The sequence below is a fragment of the Jaculus jaculus genome, chromosome 9, assembly GCF_020740685.1.
Source record: "Jaculus jaculus isolate mJacJac1 chromosome 9, mJacJac1.mat.Y.cur, whole genome shotgun sequence".
NCBI classification, from domain to species: domain Eukaryota; kingdom Metazoa; phylum Chordata; class Mammalia; order Rodentia; family Dipodidae; genus Jaculus; species Jaculus jaculus.
Window position 1 is genome coordinate 15,823,810 of NC_059110.1, and position 14,185 is coordinate 15,837,994.

The following is a 14,185-nucleotide window of genomic DNA, read 5'->3' on the forward strand; positions in this document are numbered from 1 at the left end:
CCCAGACAGAGATAGGAAGGAGCCACACAAGGCAGCTCCACTGTCGCTTCTCATTCGTCACCTTGAAGGGTTTATGTCAGGCAGGAGAGAAAACTAAAGGCAGACCTGGGGGTGCAAAGGCCTGTGAGCCCAGCACAGGGAGGCTGAGGCAGGGAGATCGTAAACTCAAAGCCTGCCTGGGCTATAGACTGAGCTCAAGGCCAACCCCGGGGAAACTTCGTGAGACCTTGCCTCAACATAAAATGCAAAGGAAAAACAAAGCATAAGGCCACTTGAACACGCCCGATCTCGTCCGATCTCGGAAGCTAAGCAGCGTTGGGCCGGGTTTGTACTTGGATGGGAGACCGCCTGGAAATACCAGGTGCTGTAGGCTTAAAAAAAAGTCGGGGGGGGGGGGGAGCTAGGATGAGGCCCAGGTTAATGTGCTTGCCTTGCATGTCTGAGGTCCATGGGTCAACCTCCAGTTCCAGAAGAAAATAAAAAAATACACAAAGTAATTAATGTGCTAATCCCAGCCCCTGCGCACGCAGAGTGCCCAAGCAGACGACAAGACAGGAAACACCAGCAACCAAAGGTGTGCCAGTTGAGCGCCACCCTGGGGGAAGAAATACTCCTTGTATTCAATAATTCAACACCGCCCTTCACCTAAAAACACAAGCCCCGCCTCTTCCTGAAGACGCTTCCCCCGCCCCCTCCTCCTCCTTGCATCATCTGCCAGAGAAGTGGAAGAAGCCTCTTAAAGTTCCTTCCATCTGGGAGATGGCTTAGCGGTTAAGCACTTGCCTGTGAAGCCCGAGGACCCCGGTTCGAGGCTCGGTTCCCCAGGTCCCACGTTAGCCAGATGCACAAGGGGGCGCACGCGTCTGGAGTTCATTTGCAGAGGCTGGAAGCCCTGGCGCGCCCATTCTCTCTCTCTCCTTCTATCTGTCTTTCTCTCTGTGTCTGTCGCTCTCAAATAACTAAATAAATGTTATCATCATAATAATAAATTTTAAAAATCTTTAAAAATATTCCTTCCATCTCGGGCTTGTCTTGCCTGTCTTCTCACACTGCGTTGTGGCAGTTTGCGCTTTGGCTGTCTTCTCAAACGGACCACATGGGTCCTCTTCCCTATCCTGTGTTTGGCCCAGCCTCATACATCAAAAAAGACCGTCAATGGATGAATGAGTAGCTATCAGGCCATCCAGAGGATGTGCTTCCTACCGGGTGTGGAGGTGCACGCCTTTAATCCCAGCACTCCGGAGGCAGAGGTACGAGGATCGCCTCAGTTCAATGCCACCCTGAGACTACATAGTGAATTCCAGGTCAGCCTGGACTAGAGTGAGACCCTACCTTGAAAAAAAAAAACAAAATGTGTTTCCCAACAGAGTTCTCTCTCCAGCCCCAAGGTCATGTGCACAGTGGATGGGAGAATTGGAGAACATCAAGGTCCTGCCACGCACTGCTGCTCAAACGGGTCACACACAAGCCCTTCCAGGAATAAAACACACCCTGTGTCAGGTGATCTGTTTTGCATGATCATTACAGGAGGCCTGAGAACAGGCTCTCAAAACCGCAGCTGGCCTGGAGAGATGGCTTGGTGGTTGTTAAGTCGCAAACCTGCAAAGCCTAACGACCCAGGCTTGGTTCTCCAGGTCCCACATAAGCCAGATGCACAAGGTGGCGCATGCATCTGGAGTTCGTGTGCAGTGGCTGGAGGCCCTGGTGTGCCCATCCTCTCTCTCTCTCTCTCTCTCTCTCTCTCTCTCTCTCTCTCTCCCCACCACCCCTCTCTGTGTCTTAAATAAATAAATAAAAAATCTTAAAAAAAAAACAAAACTGTAGCTGAGGGCTGGAGAGATACCTTAGCACCCAGTGTTCTCCTCTGGGCTCTGCATATGTGCTCACAGGGGTGTGCACATCTCCACACATACATGCATGTATGACCCATACATATAACGCACACACACACACACACACACACCTGCAGGTGAAAGTCTGGGCAGACTGCCTATGTGTGTCCCAGCTCCATTATTTACTTGGGCAAATTACCTAACGTCTCTGTTCACAGTTTTCTCACTTACACAACAGAGAAAAATGACAATAATGCATCCGTATGTACTGTCATCAGGCAGGGAAAGGTAGCAGGTGTGAAGGCCGTAGGAGGCTGGACTGTAGTAAGTGTAAAATGAGTGACGCTGGCGTGGTAACATCAGTGCTGCTGCTAAGGGAGCAGAAGTCACTTAGTTTAGTTCCATGCCATCATCGTATCTCACACCAAGCTCTGGGGCACGCTGCCCCACCGGGGCATCTCAGGGTTGGGGCCGTGGGTAGCTGCCATCCTGACGCACTGTGACTTCTGCATCCTGGAGAGTGTGAGGTGCCAATGACATCGCAGTGACAGCCACCACTTCCCCCAGTCCCTGAGAAAGAAAGAGGATGAAGAGGGGGCAGGGAAGGAAGACCCGTGCTTTTTCCTGGCTGGAGCAGGAGCAGTCCGGCAGTGGGGAGGGGCTGCGGGGGGAAACAGGGAGGGGCGGGGGGGGCAGCGGATCCCACCAGAGGAGAAGGACGCTCCAGGAGGGCCTGGTTGGAGCTTTTCCAGTGACTTCCCCACAAAAAACAACTGGCCTGCACCACCACCCCCGCCCAACTGTATGCTCCCTCACCTAGACACTTTACCAACTGCACACCCCGAGCTTTCTAAATAGGAGAAAACCCGGGGCTTCTCCACACCAACCGGACAGCAGAGATAAGGGAGAAATCATCAACAAGCAAAATACAAAAGCAGAATGGAGCCCGAGGACCTGTTCGACCAGAAAAATACATTGCCCTTTATTTTCATGGCTACCTGAGTGTTTAAAATTTTATTTATTTATTTATTCACACACACACACACACACACACACACACACACACACACACACATGAGGGGGAGTGGTATGCCAGGGTCATTTGCCACTGCAAATGAACAACAGATGCTTGTGCCACTTTTTGTGTCTGGCTTACATGGGTGGCTGGGAAATTGAACCCAGTCCATCAGGCTTGGCAAGCAAATGCCTTTAACCACTGTGCGATTTTTCCCAAGCCCTCTGCCTGAATTATGGGGGACTCAACTCCCTAGTGCTGCTGTTACAGATGTGCTGGTACTGTCCTGACTTCTAGGTTGAACTGAATAGCCAGGAACGTGAGCTCAGAGCTGGTAGACGGAACCTGTTGTGAGAGCAGGAACGTCGTCATATAGAAGCCTGTCACCCAGGGAGTAGGCAGATCTCAGACGTGAAGCCCAGCTCTGCCACCTAGGAGCTGTGTGGCCTGGATTAATTACTCACCCTCTCTGTGCCCTAGTTTTATCATTTACCAAACGGAAGAATGGTATTAGCCTAATAGACTTGTTTTGGGGTTAAATCAATTGGCATGAAGCACTTAGAATAAATAGTATCTGGCTTTTGCCAAGCACCACTTAAGTATTTACTACTTGTATTGTATGTACATGTAGTTTTAAGGTGTTTTAAGTACTAGAATTTGGGGGCTTACTAAACAAGAGCTCTCGCTATGTAAGCATGAGGGACCTAGAGGGCCGGAGACCACCCAAGCTTGATTACCCAGCTCCAGTGTAAAAATCTGGATGTAACCACACCCATGTGTCACCCCAGGCCTCCCAGGGTGAAAGAATTGCTGGGGATAACTAACTGGCAAACGGTAGCTGTGGGTTTAAAATAAGCAGATGAAAAGCCTTAAATGAGACCCCAGCACACATGCGCACACAGGTGCACACAGGTACACACATTAAATGTATCACGTTACATGTACCTTGCAGTGCCATGGTGCCCAGGGTTGGATGTCTAACTGTACTTCTCATTGCCCTGCACCCTCCCCCAAGGCCAGCCACGCCTGGAGAGAAGGCAAAATAAAGGCATGGGAGTGCTGGAGAAATGGTCCAGTGGTTAAGGCTTGCCTGCAAAGCCTAATGATGGGAGTTCGATTCCCCACTGCCCACATAAAGCCGGATGCACCAAGTGGTACATGAGTCTGGAGTTCATTTGCAATAGGTAGAGGCTCTGGCACACCCATTCTCATTCTCTCTCTCTTTCTCCTTGCAACTAAATAAATTATTTTACTTTATTTTCTAAAATTTTATTTATTTATTTATTTGTAAGCAGAGAGATAGAGATAGAGAGGAGACAGACAGAGAGAGAATGGGCGCTCCAGGGCCTCCAGCCACTACAAACAAATTCCAGATGTTTGCGCCCCTTGTGCATCTGGCTTATGTGGAGCCTGAGGAATCAAATCCAGGTCCTTTGGCTTTACAGGCAAATGCCTTAATGGCTAAGCCATCTCTCCAGCCCAAATTATTTTATTTTTATTTTTTAAAAAAGGGATGGGGTGTGGAAACAAAGGAAGAGGAGTTCAGTCAGGGCCAAGAACGTACTGCCATGGATCACTTTCATAATTTCTTTTCTTTCTCCCTATGGCTAATGGGAATGTAGACATGTGCCCTTGAGGTGTCTAGATGATTTTTATCCCTAAACTTGAGGGAGGGATAGAGAGAGGGAGGGGAGAGAGAGGGAGGGAGGGCAGAGCAGAGGGACACTATATACCTCAGACATGCTTGGTGATGATGCTCACACAGGCCGAGCAGACGCAGACGTGTGTGAGGGAGACCAAGGGTTCTGAAGTCAAGGCAAGTGACTCATTTATTCAAAACCACTCCCGCACTTCCCTTTAAGCAATTATCAAGGGCACTTGACGTAGAGCGACCTTCACCCATGGAAGGGGCTGGGCCCGGGCTGTCAGTGTGCATTTGGCAGGCTGACTTGCTCCAGAGAATCCTGATTTCTTATGCATGACCTGCTCACCCAGGCACCGGGGGACTGGAGAGGGACGGGACGGGAAGGAAGGTGCACTCCCGCTGATGCGGGGACCCGGGGGCAGCCTTTTCCACCATGTCAGCAGTCTCCATGTCATTTTCCTCCCCTTCCTTCTTCCGCCCCACCAGAAGGCCTGTCCCTGGAAGCCCTTGGCGGTCACCAGGAATTGGAAACATTAGGAAACAATCCAAAAAAAAAAAAAAAAAAAAAAAGAAGGGCGGCTACTTGACTTCCCACAGCCGCGCACACAGGCCCTGGCTTGGGTTCTGCATCATAGGTATGGTCACAGCCTGGTACAAAGGAAGGAACCTGGGCCAGAAAGCTAGGTCTTGGGTGACTCTAGCACGGAGCACGGGAGAGGGCGGAGGCTGGCCTTTCCTCGTGGCCTATCTCTCCGGTTTCCAGGCTGTTCAGCCGTGTATTTTGGAGCCACACTTCTCATCACAGAACTGCTGGTGTGAAGAGACCATCAAGTCCCCAGGGCAAGGTCATTTCCAAGGAGTGGCAATAAAACCAGGAGAAGTCCCAGATTATCAACCTGCCTGTCCCTTGAGGATGACAGGAAACACCTTGAATAACACTATGGGGTGGTGAGCTGAAGAAATACCTCCTTTATTATTTGCTTCATGTATGTGTGAGGTGTGCATGCTGTGGCATGTGATATATGCACATAGATGTGCTGATGTGTGCAGAGGCCACAGAAGGATGTTGGGTGCCCTCCTCCACACATCCCTGTTTCCTTAAGTCCGAGTCTCTCACTGAACTGTTTCCTGTCAAACTAGCTGACCAGCGAGACTAGCTGACCAACGCTTTTCTAGTCTCCACTCCCCATAGGACTGGGATTACAGAATGCATGGCCACATTCAGCTGGTTAAGCTGGTGCCATACTTGGTAAATCAGGGCCTCACACTCGAACCTGCTGACCCATCTCTCAGGCCCACCCCCTCCCCCCCGTTTTTTAAAAAAAATTCAAACCATGTTCCATGATGCTAGAAATATTTCAAATATCTCAATTGGCAAAACAGTTCCCAGGGCTGCGGTTTTTGTGACAAAGATGGACTGTTGTGGGTCATTAGCTCCCTGATGACAGGTGAGTTTGGCAATGCCACGAGAAGCAATGAGGGAACTGGTTACACCAGCAAACATCCTTCATTCACGTTTGACAAAGCCTTCCGGAAGTGACAAGGCGCTGAAAGCTTGCTCAGCCCTCTGTAGCCCTACATCTTTCCCTCTCTTGGCCTCTGGGCCTCCCATCCCCCCAACTCAGCTCTCAGATGCAGAGGTTCTGAGCTAGCCTCCTGAGCTCATGGACACCTTAATGGATCCGCAAAGAGCTCTGTGTGCATCCTCAAGTGCTGTTACTGATGAGACCCTTTGTGTTGTGGGCTGTCCTTTTTATGCTTTATATGCCTAAGCTTAATCCTGTGATTTGTGAAGGGGGTGCCTGTCTGCACCACCCACTCCTATGAGTCTTGGACACCTGGGCAGCTGGAAGAGCTTTCTCCTGCACTCACGTTCCTGAGTGCTGCATCGAATGGGTATGTTGACTATATTCCCTGGAACTCACCAGTAAGACTGCCTATGGAAAAGTTCTCTGGGGCCGCAGAAATGACTCAATGGCTAAGGTGCTTGCTGGCAAAGTCTGACAGCCTGGGTTCAATTCCCCAGCACTCATGCAAAGCCAGATGCACAAGGTGGCAAATGAAACGAGTTCCTTGCCAGTGACAAGAGGTCCCGATACACCCATTCTCTCTCTCTCTCTCCCTCTCTGTCTCTGTTTCTCTCCCACTCTCTGCTTGAAACCAAAATAATAAAATATTTTTAAAAGTTCTCTGCACTGAGGTTCAGGTAAAAGAAATTATGCAACTGTGAGGAAACAAGCTGATAATATGGCTTTTGAAAAATATCAACCATTAAATATCTCCCAGAGGAATGGGGAGGTGGCTCAAAGTATTTACTGCACACAAGCGTCAGGACCTGAGCTCGGCTACCCGGCACTCACTTAACACCCCAGGTTGGCAGGAGGTTGACGCCTCTCATCAGAGCACTGGGCAGGCAGAGGCGGTAGGCTCCCTAGGACTTGATGGCTAGCTAGTCTAGCCAAATTGGTGCGCTCCAACTTCAAGGAGAAACTCTCAAAAATGAGGTAGAGATGAGCTGGAGAGATGGCTTAGTGGTTAAGGTGCTTGCCTGCAAAAACCTAAAGACCCATGTTGGACTCTCCAGATCCCAGGTAAGCCAGATGCAGAGGTGAGGCAAGCGCAAGGTCGCACATGCCCACTAGGTGGTGCAAGCATCTGAACCTTTATCCTCCACACATATGCAGGCACAAACATGTGAACCCACATACATATGAACATGCAAATACACATGTGCCCAGACCACATACACTCACACATGCAAAGAATAAAATTTACAGTATGTTTTGGGCCAACACACATTTATAGTGTCTTGTACTTTGAATACCAACATATACTCAATAATTCCACCTGATGTTTGAAATGGGGCCTCTTAACATACATCAGAAAGCGACTGCTCATTCTATGTTTTACCTAAAGACAAGGAATTCAATCATGCTCTTAGAAACAAGTATCAACCAGACTTGGGATAAGCTCCATTGGTAGAGTGTTTACTTAATATGCATGCAACCTCTCGATCATTTACCAGCCCAGTGGTGGCACATGCCTGAAATTCCAGCAGTCTGGAGGTAGAAGCAGAAGGGTCAGGAGTTCAAGATCATCCTCAAGAGTTCTAGGCTAGCCTAGGTTACATGATACTCTGTCATCAAAAGAGAAGAGTGGGGAGATAAACCAACAGACAGAATAACAAAAGGTAGGAGTGAATTGACATGCTTGGGGGAAAGTTCGTTTTCTTTTCTTTTTTGTTTTTTGGAAATATTTTATTTTAATTTATTTATTTGAGAGAGAGAGACAGAGTGAGGAAGAGAAAAAGGGGCAGAGAGAGAGAGAAAGAGGAAATGGGCACATCAGGGCCTCTAGCCATTGCAAACGAAGTTCAGACACATGTGCCACCTTGTGCATCTGGCTTATGTGGGTCCTGGAGAATTGAACCTGGGTCCTCTGGCTTTGTAGGGAAGCACCTTAACCACCAAATCATCCTTCCAGCCCAAAAAGCTCATTTTCTGATGACTGTGGTCAAGATTTTGTTTCATAACCCTCAACTCTGCACCCTCCTTTTCACTGCTCAAATTCTCACCATCCTTCTGGCTGTCCATCCTCCTGTTCCCCACAAGGACACTGGAAATCACTGGATGAAGTTGTCCAGTCTTCCGCCAAGTACAGCCATACAGACATACCTTGAATGGAAGCCTTTAGGTCAACTCTCCCAAGCAGCTTTTCACTAATTCCTTTTTTTCCCCTCTAAGATTTTAAATGCTTCTTTTTAATTAAACAGCTAATTATAAATATGTATAAGGTGCCCTGTGATATTTTGACATATGGACATCATGTGTACTGATCAAGCCAGGGTAATTAGCATTTGTTTCCTTATCGTTCCTTGTTTGTAGTCTTCCTGCTGCTCTCTTCTAGCTACTCATGAAACAGATAACAGGTTGTCGCAGGCTATAGTCACATACTGTGCTGCAGAAGATTAGAAGTTACCCCTCTGGGTAGTGGTGGCAAGTACGCAGTGTCCAGCTGCCTCCTGTGTCCTCTTGCCACCCCCCTTTCCTCGCCTCTGGTGACTGAGTTATGTATGTAGCTTCCGTCCATAAATAAGGACGTGTGATATTTGTCTTCCCGTGCTCGGCTTATTTCACTTAATGTGATTTCTCCTAGTCCCATCCATTCTGCAATAAATGGTAGGGTTTTGTGTGTGTGTGTGTGTGTGTGTGTGTGTGTGTGTGTGTGTGTGAATAACACATCTCATTTTCTTTATCCATTGTTTTGTCTATGGATGTCTTCGTTGATTTCATCTTTGCTATTGGTAACAGTGCTGGAATACACATAGGAATGCACGTATATCTTCAAAAGGAGATTTAATTTCTTTTGGATATAGATTTTTCACCAATGCGTAACAATTGACTTGGTTGTGTTTTTTACGAACGCCCACTCTGTCTTGGTTGTGGAAGGAAGTACAAAAGAAAAAAAGAAAAAAGAAACACTACAGCATCTTCCTTCACTTGTGCAAAAACCAAGAACTTTCTTTTAGGGCATCTTTTGGGACAAACACTTTCAGAAAGTTTTCCTACTTAAGCTTGAGATGTTCATCTGACTCTTCTCATGAATTTTTTGTTTAGCCATCAAAGTGACACAATCCACAAGATGATGTTTTCTGTGTTTGTTCATGCATTTAACCCCCCAACTAATGAAACCAAATGTGTTTCCTCCCAATGGAGATAGAAGAGTGTATCAGTTACCTTTACATTGCTAGGACAAAATACCTGACCAGGAAGGAAGGAAAGGGTTATTTTGAATGATAGTTCCAGAGGGGAGAATCCATCATGGAAGGAAAACTTGGCAGGGACAGGAAGCCTGTGTTACATCAACCCATGAGCAGGGAGAAAAACAAGCAAACAGCAAGCAGGGCTTCAAGACTCCCCCCCCCCCAACCCTCCGTGACATGCTTACTTCAGCAGGACTCCACCTCCTCAATATTCCACAGCCTTCCAGAACAGCACCAGCAGCTGGGGATTAAATATTCAAACAAACAAGTCAACACGGGGCATTTTATATTCCCACCGCCACAAAGAGTCTTTTCTTCTCATACTCTGAAGATAGGCCATTTAGTTTTCATATGCAATGATAGTAGCTTTAGGTGAAAATCAAGTATTGCTACATACCAGACCTTAAAAGGAAGCAAAGCTGGCCTGGAGAGATGGCTTAGTGGTTAAAGGCATTGGCCTGTGAAGCCTAGGGGCCCAGGTTTGATTCCCTAGTATCCACATGAGCCACATCCATAATGTGGCGCATGCAGCTGGAGTTCGATTGCAGTGGATGGAGGCTCTGATGTTCCTATTCTCTTTCTCACGCCCTCCTCAAATAAATAAACAAAATGTTTAAAAATATTTTTAAATGAAGCAAAGCTAAACCTTGCTCTAAGGGATTGTATGTAACATTGTGATCTCATATGTGTAATGTGAGCAATTGCTGGACAGGAATTCTAGAAGCAGAATTAGTTCTATGGGCAAAACTGCTCCATATTTCAGGTTTCTAAGGGGGAAGCCACTGTCACCCAGAAGAAATTCCCAGAAATTAGTGACCCAAAATTGTATATTTATGAAACTTTCTGGTGTTTTTTTTTTTTTCTGTCTTTCTGGAACACCTGGTCATGGGCTCTGTGGCAGACCACACAGAACATAAAACCATCATTGTTTATGAGCACTCACTAGGATGTTTCTAGACTGTGCTGCTGCTGTAGGGGAATAAAGGTGGTTATTGTTCAATCTCTCTTCACCCAAAAATAATAAAACTGACTTAGTAGGCTTATTTGGATGAGAGCCTCACCTAGTAAAATTTGATGCAGCGTGAGGGTTTGCATTGAAAAGTTTCTCTGTACTGTGAGGCTCACCGATGGACTCTTTTCTTTCCTCACGTGGCATTGGTCAAACTACATCACAAATGTTTTCAAACTAAATTGGAAATGAAAACTCATATAAAATAATTAAATTGAATATCATGTAACTCAATGGTGTCCTCTAGCATCCAAAGTATTTGATCTAGTATCAATGTACCTGTAGAATCTATTACATGTGGGGGGTTGTGGGGGAGCATGCATGTGCTTGTGCAAGCACTCATGTAAGTACAGGCCAGACGTCAGTGTTGTGGAGAGGGGGGATTCCTCAATTGCTCCCCATCTTATATTTTCTTTGTGTGACAGTGTTTCTTACTGAATGTGGAACCCACCATTTCAGAAAGACTGGCTGGGTGGAAAGTCCCAGAGAGTTTTCTGCCTCTACCTACCCAGCACCGGACATGGAAATGCATGTCATTGCACCTGGTTCCTATGTGGGTGCTGGGGGCCCAGGCTCAGGTTCCAGAGCTGGTATGGAAAGCACTTTACCGGCGGAGTTGGCCCCAGCTCCTGTAGGAACTATGTCTTACACTACTTTCTAATCTGTTATAAGTTCACCATCCCAAAATACTAATTTTTACTATAATTGAATAAAGGTGCTTTAAATGGTACTAATAAAATTGTACTTGGAAGTAGCTACAGATGTACAGACAAATGGATGAAGAACTGATTTAACAGCGTGTGAGTGGATTTGCTGTGGAATGACGGCGTCATGACGCTACAGGCCCTCAGCGCAGCCCTGGGTGATTCACTATGGAGATAGTAGGAGCTTCAGGCTTCTGGGTGAGAGTGGAAGGCTGAGAGTAGATTTTACTAATTTGCAAAACATGCATGCATTTGACTCATGGGATCTGCCCATGAATTCATTCTACACCAGATCAGAAATATTTGAAGGAACATCGGGCATGGTGGCGCACACCTTTAATCCCAGCACTCGGGAGGCAGAGGTAGGAGGATCACCATGAGTTCTAGGCCACCCTGAGGCTATATAGTGAATTCAAGGTCAGCCTGAGCTAGAGTGAGACCCTATCTCAAAACAACAACAACAACAAAAATAATAATGATAAAATAAATAAATAATAAAATTCAAGTATGAAATTAAAATAATTCAATCTTCAAGCTTGTCTTCACTCTGAAGTGATTTGTTTCTAAGGTCAATGACACTTTTAAAGTGTACTGGAAAGTGTGAGCTTCAATTTCATACATATTAATATCTTGTATAAATGATTCATTTCTTTAAAAGAATCCCATAGTTATGAATTGCATGTCACTTTCACTTGAATTATATGTCACTTTCTCTTGAATTACATGTCAGTTTCTCTTGAATACCTTTTACATGTGGTCCCTCCATCACATCCAGAAAAAACATAAGGTCCACACACAAAAAGCATACGTATTAGTTACTGTTGTAGTCAGCTTTGTGTTGTTGGGATGAACATCCAAACCAGACACTGTTCATGGGAGAAAAATATTTACATGAAGCTTACAGATCCAGGGGAAGTTCCATAAATGGTGGAAGAAGCTGGTCCCCTTTATAAATGCAAGCAGAGGGATGACACCAAATAGCCAGTACCCCAAACAAGTACAGCCAGAGCTCAAAATCTCTTTGCCTACATTTAGGCTAGAATTCAGATCCACTGCCCCTGACACCTCTTATAGCCAGGCAGCTGGAAATCCAAGTTACAAGCTTTAATAAAAAACATGAATCTATGGGGGAGCATACATTCAAAATACCATAGTTACTTTTCTCATGGTTGTGACAAAACACCTGACAAAGGCAACTTAAGGGAGGAAGGGATTACTTTGACTCACAGTTTGTGAGTCAGTCTACCATGGTGGCAAAGGAAGAGCAGCAGAGGAGCATGAGGCAGCTGGTCACACAGCATCCAGAGTCAGGAAGCAGAGACTGATGAATACCAGCGCTCAGCTCACTTTCTCCTTTTCATTCAGTGCAGGACCTCAGACAATGTAGCTACTGCCCACATGTAGGGTAAGTCTTCCCACCACAATCAACCCAGTATAGAATCTCACTCATAGGTTTGTCTCTTAGGTGATTTCAGATCCTGTCAGGTTGGCAATCAATGTTCACTACCATACACACTGTTACAGCCAACAGCTCTGTTTCTCCTTTGAGTCACTCACTCAGAGGTACAGAGATCAACTCTGAGGGCATATAAGAATGAACAGTTAGTGGCTGGAGAGATGGCTTAGTGGTTAAGGCATTTGCCTGCAAAGCCCAAGGACCCATGTTTGACTCTCCAGAGTCCACATAAGCCAGATGCACAAAGGTGAGGAAGTGCAAGGTTGCACATGACCACTAGGTGCCACAAGTTTCTGGAGTTCGAATACAGTGGCTGAGGCCATGGTGTGCCAATTCTCTCTCTCTCTCTCTCTTTCATTCTCTCTAAAATAAAATAAAATAAAAAGAATGAACAGTTAGAATCATAAATTATTTCATAAAACACAAAGCTGGTGACTTGGGGTTGGCTGGATGTTTCAGCAGAGGCCTTTTCTAAGTCCAGGGCTCTTTCTGTACAACCATTCTCCAAAGGTTCAGAGTGTACCTTCAAGGCATAGTAATGCAATAGCTGCCCGAACTCCACACCCTAAGGCTCCAATGTCATGAAAAGCAACAGAGGGGAAAGTGGCTATCTTCATACATCCTCTCTTCATACTAGAGCAAATTTTCCATTGAGTATGGGGAACTGGCTGCATTAATTTCTTATGGCTACCTTCACAAAGTCCCATGGACCAGAAAGCTTAAACAACAGGAAATTGCTTGAGGCTGGAAGTTCCTCATTTCTATGCCAGCAGGCTCGGCTGCTTCTGGGCTCTGTCAGGGGAGGAAGACCACCATCTTTCCGCTTCTGTCTGTCTCTGTGTCCAAGTTTCCCTTTTGTAGGGACACCAGTCACAGTGGATTAGAAGTTGCTCTAATGACCTCATTTTAGCCCAATTACCTTGGAAAGACCCCATTTACAATGAGGTCACATTCTGAGATCCTGGGGGTTAGAACTCTGATATCTCTTTGTTGGAGGGGCACAGTACAAATCATAACCAGTCCCTAAGCCAGTCATTGAAACAGGTGAATTACTCCTGCCACTGAGACTCATCCATGAGGGATGAAGTTGGGACCCACTCTCCATGAGCTTGTGGGCACCAGAACAAAGCTGGTTTTTCATAGATGATGGAAAAGAGGGTAATTTGGTAGGAACTAACAATGCATGCATAGATAGACACTGAGTTTGCTCTTGAGGAAATTGAGGCCCAGAGAGGTGCAAAGACATAATTTAAGAAACACCCAGTTAGAACAACCCTGTTTACTTTCTCTGACACTGTGCTGACAAACAATATCTTCATTGGGTTACCATGCCTTCTTTTTTATATTTTTATGTGTTTATGAGGATAGAGAGAAAGATAAAAGGGGACACATGCCAGGGCCTCTTGCCACTGAAACAAATTGCAGATGCATGCACCATTTTATGCTAGCAAGTGCCTTTAACTGCTGAGCCATCTCCCTAGCCTAATCCATGCTTTCTTCTAGAAAATAGAGTCTATCTTCCTTGTCCTTTTTTTCCTAAGACTTATCCACCCAGGATACAATGGGGGGAAAAAAAACAAAAAACAAGTCCCAGTTATTTTTCCTTCTTCCCCTGTTTCAAAGTCTAAATTGAGTTTTGTTTTTTGTTTTTGTTTTTGCTTTTGTTTTTTATTGGTGCCAATTACTCCTGTGATATTTCTGGGACATAAGTACATGTTTGGAAACACAACTTACAAACAAAGAAAGCCAATATAATGTTAGA

The 14,185-nt window shown here is 45.9% G+C and overlaps 1 pseudogene; it reads left to right on the top strand.

The window, feature by feature from the left end:
* The first annotated feature begins 260 nt into the window (after window positions 1–260).
* LOC123463900 lies at window positions 261–373 on the top strand (annotated as a pseudogene).
* The last annotated feature ends 13,812 nt before the right edge of the window (window positions 374–14,185 follow it).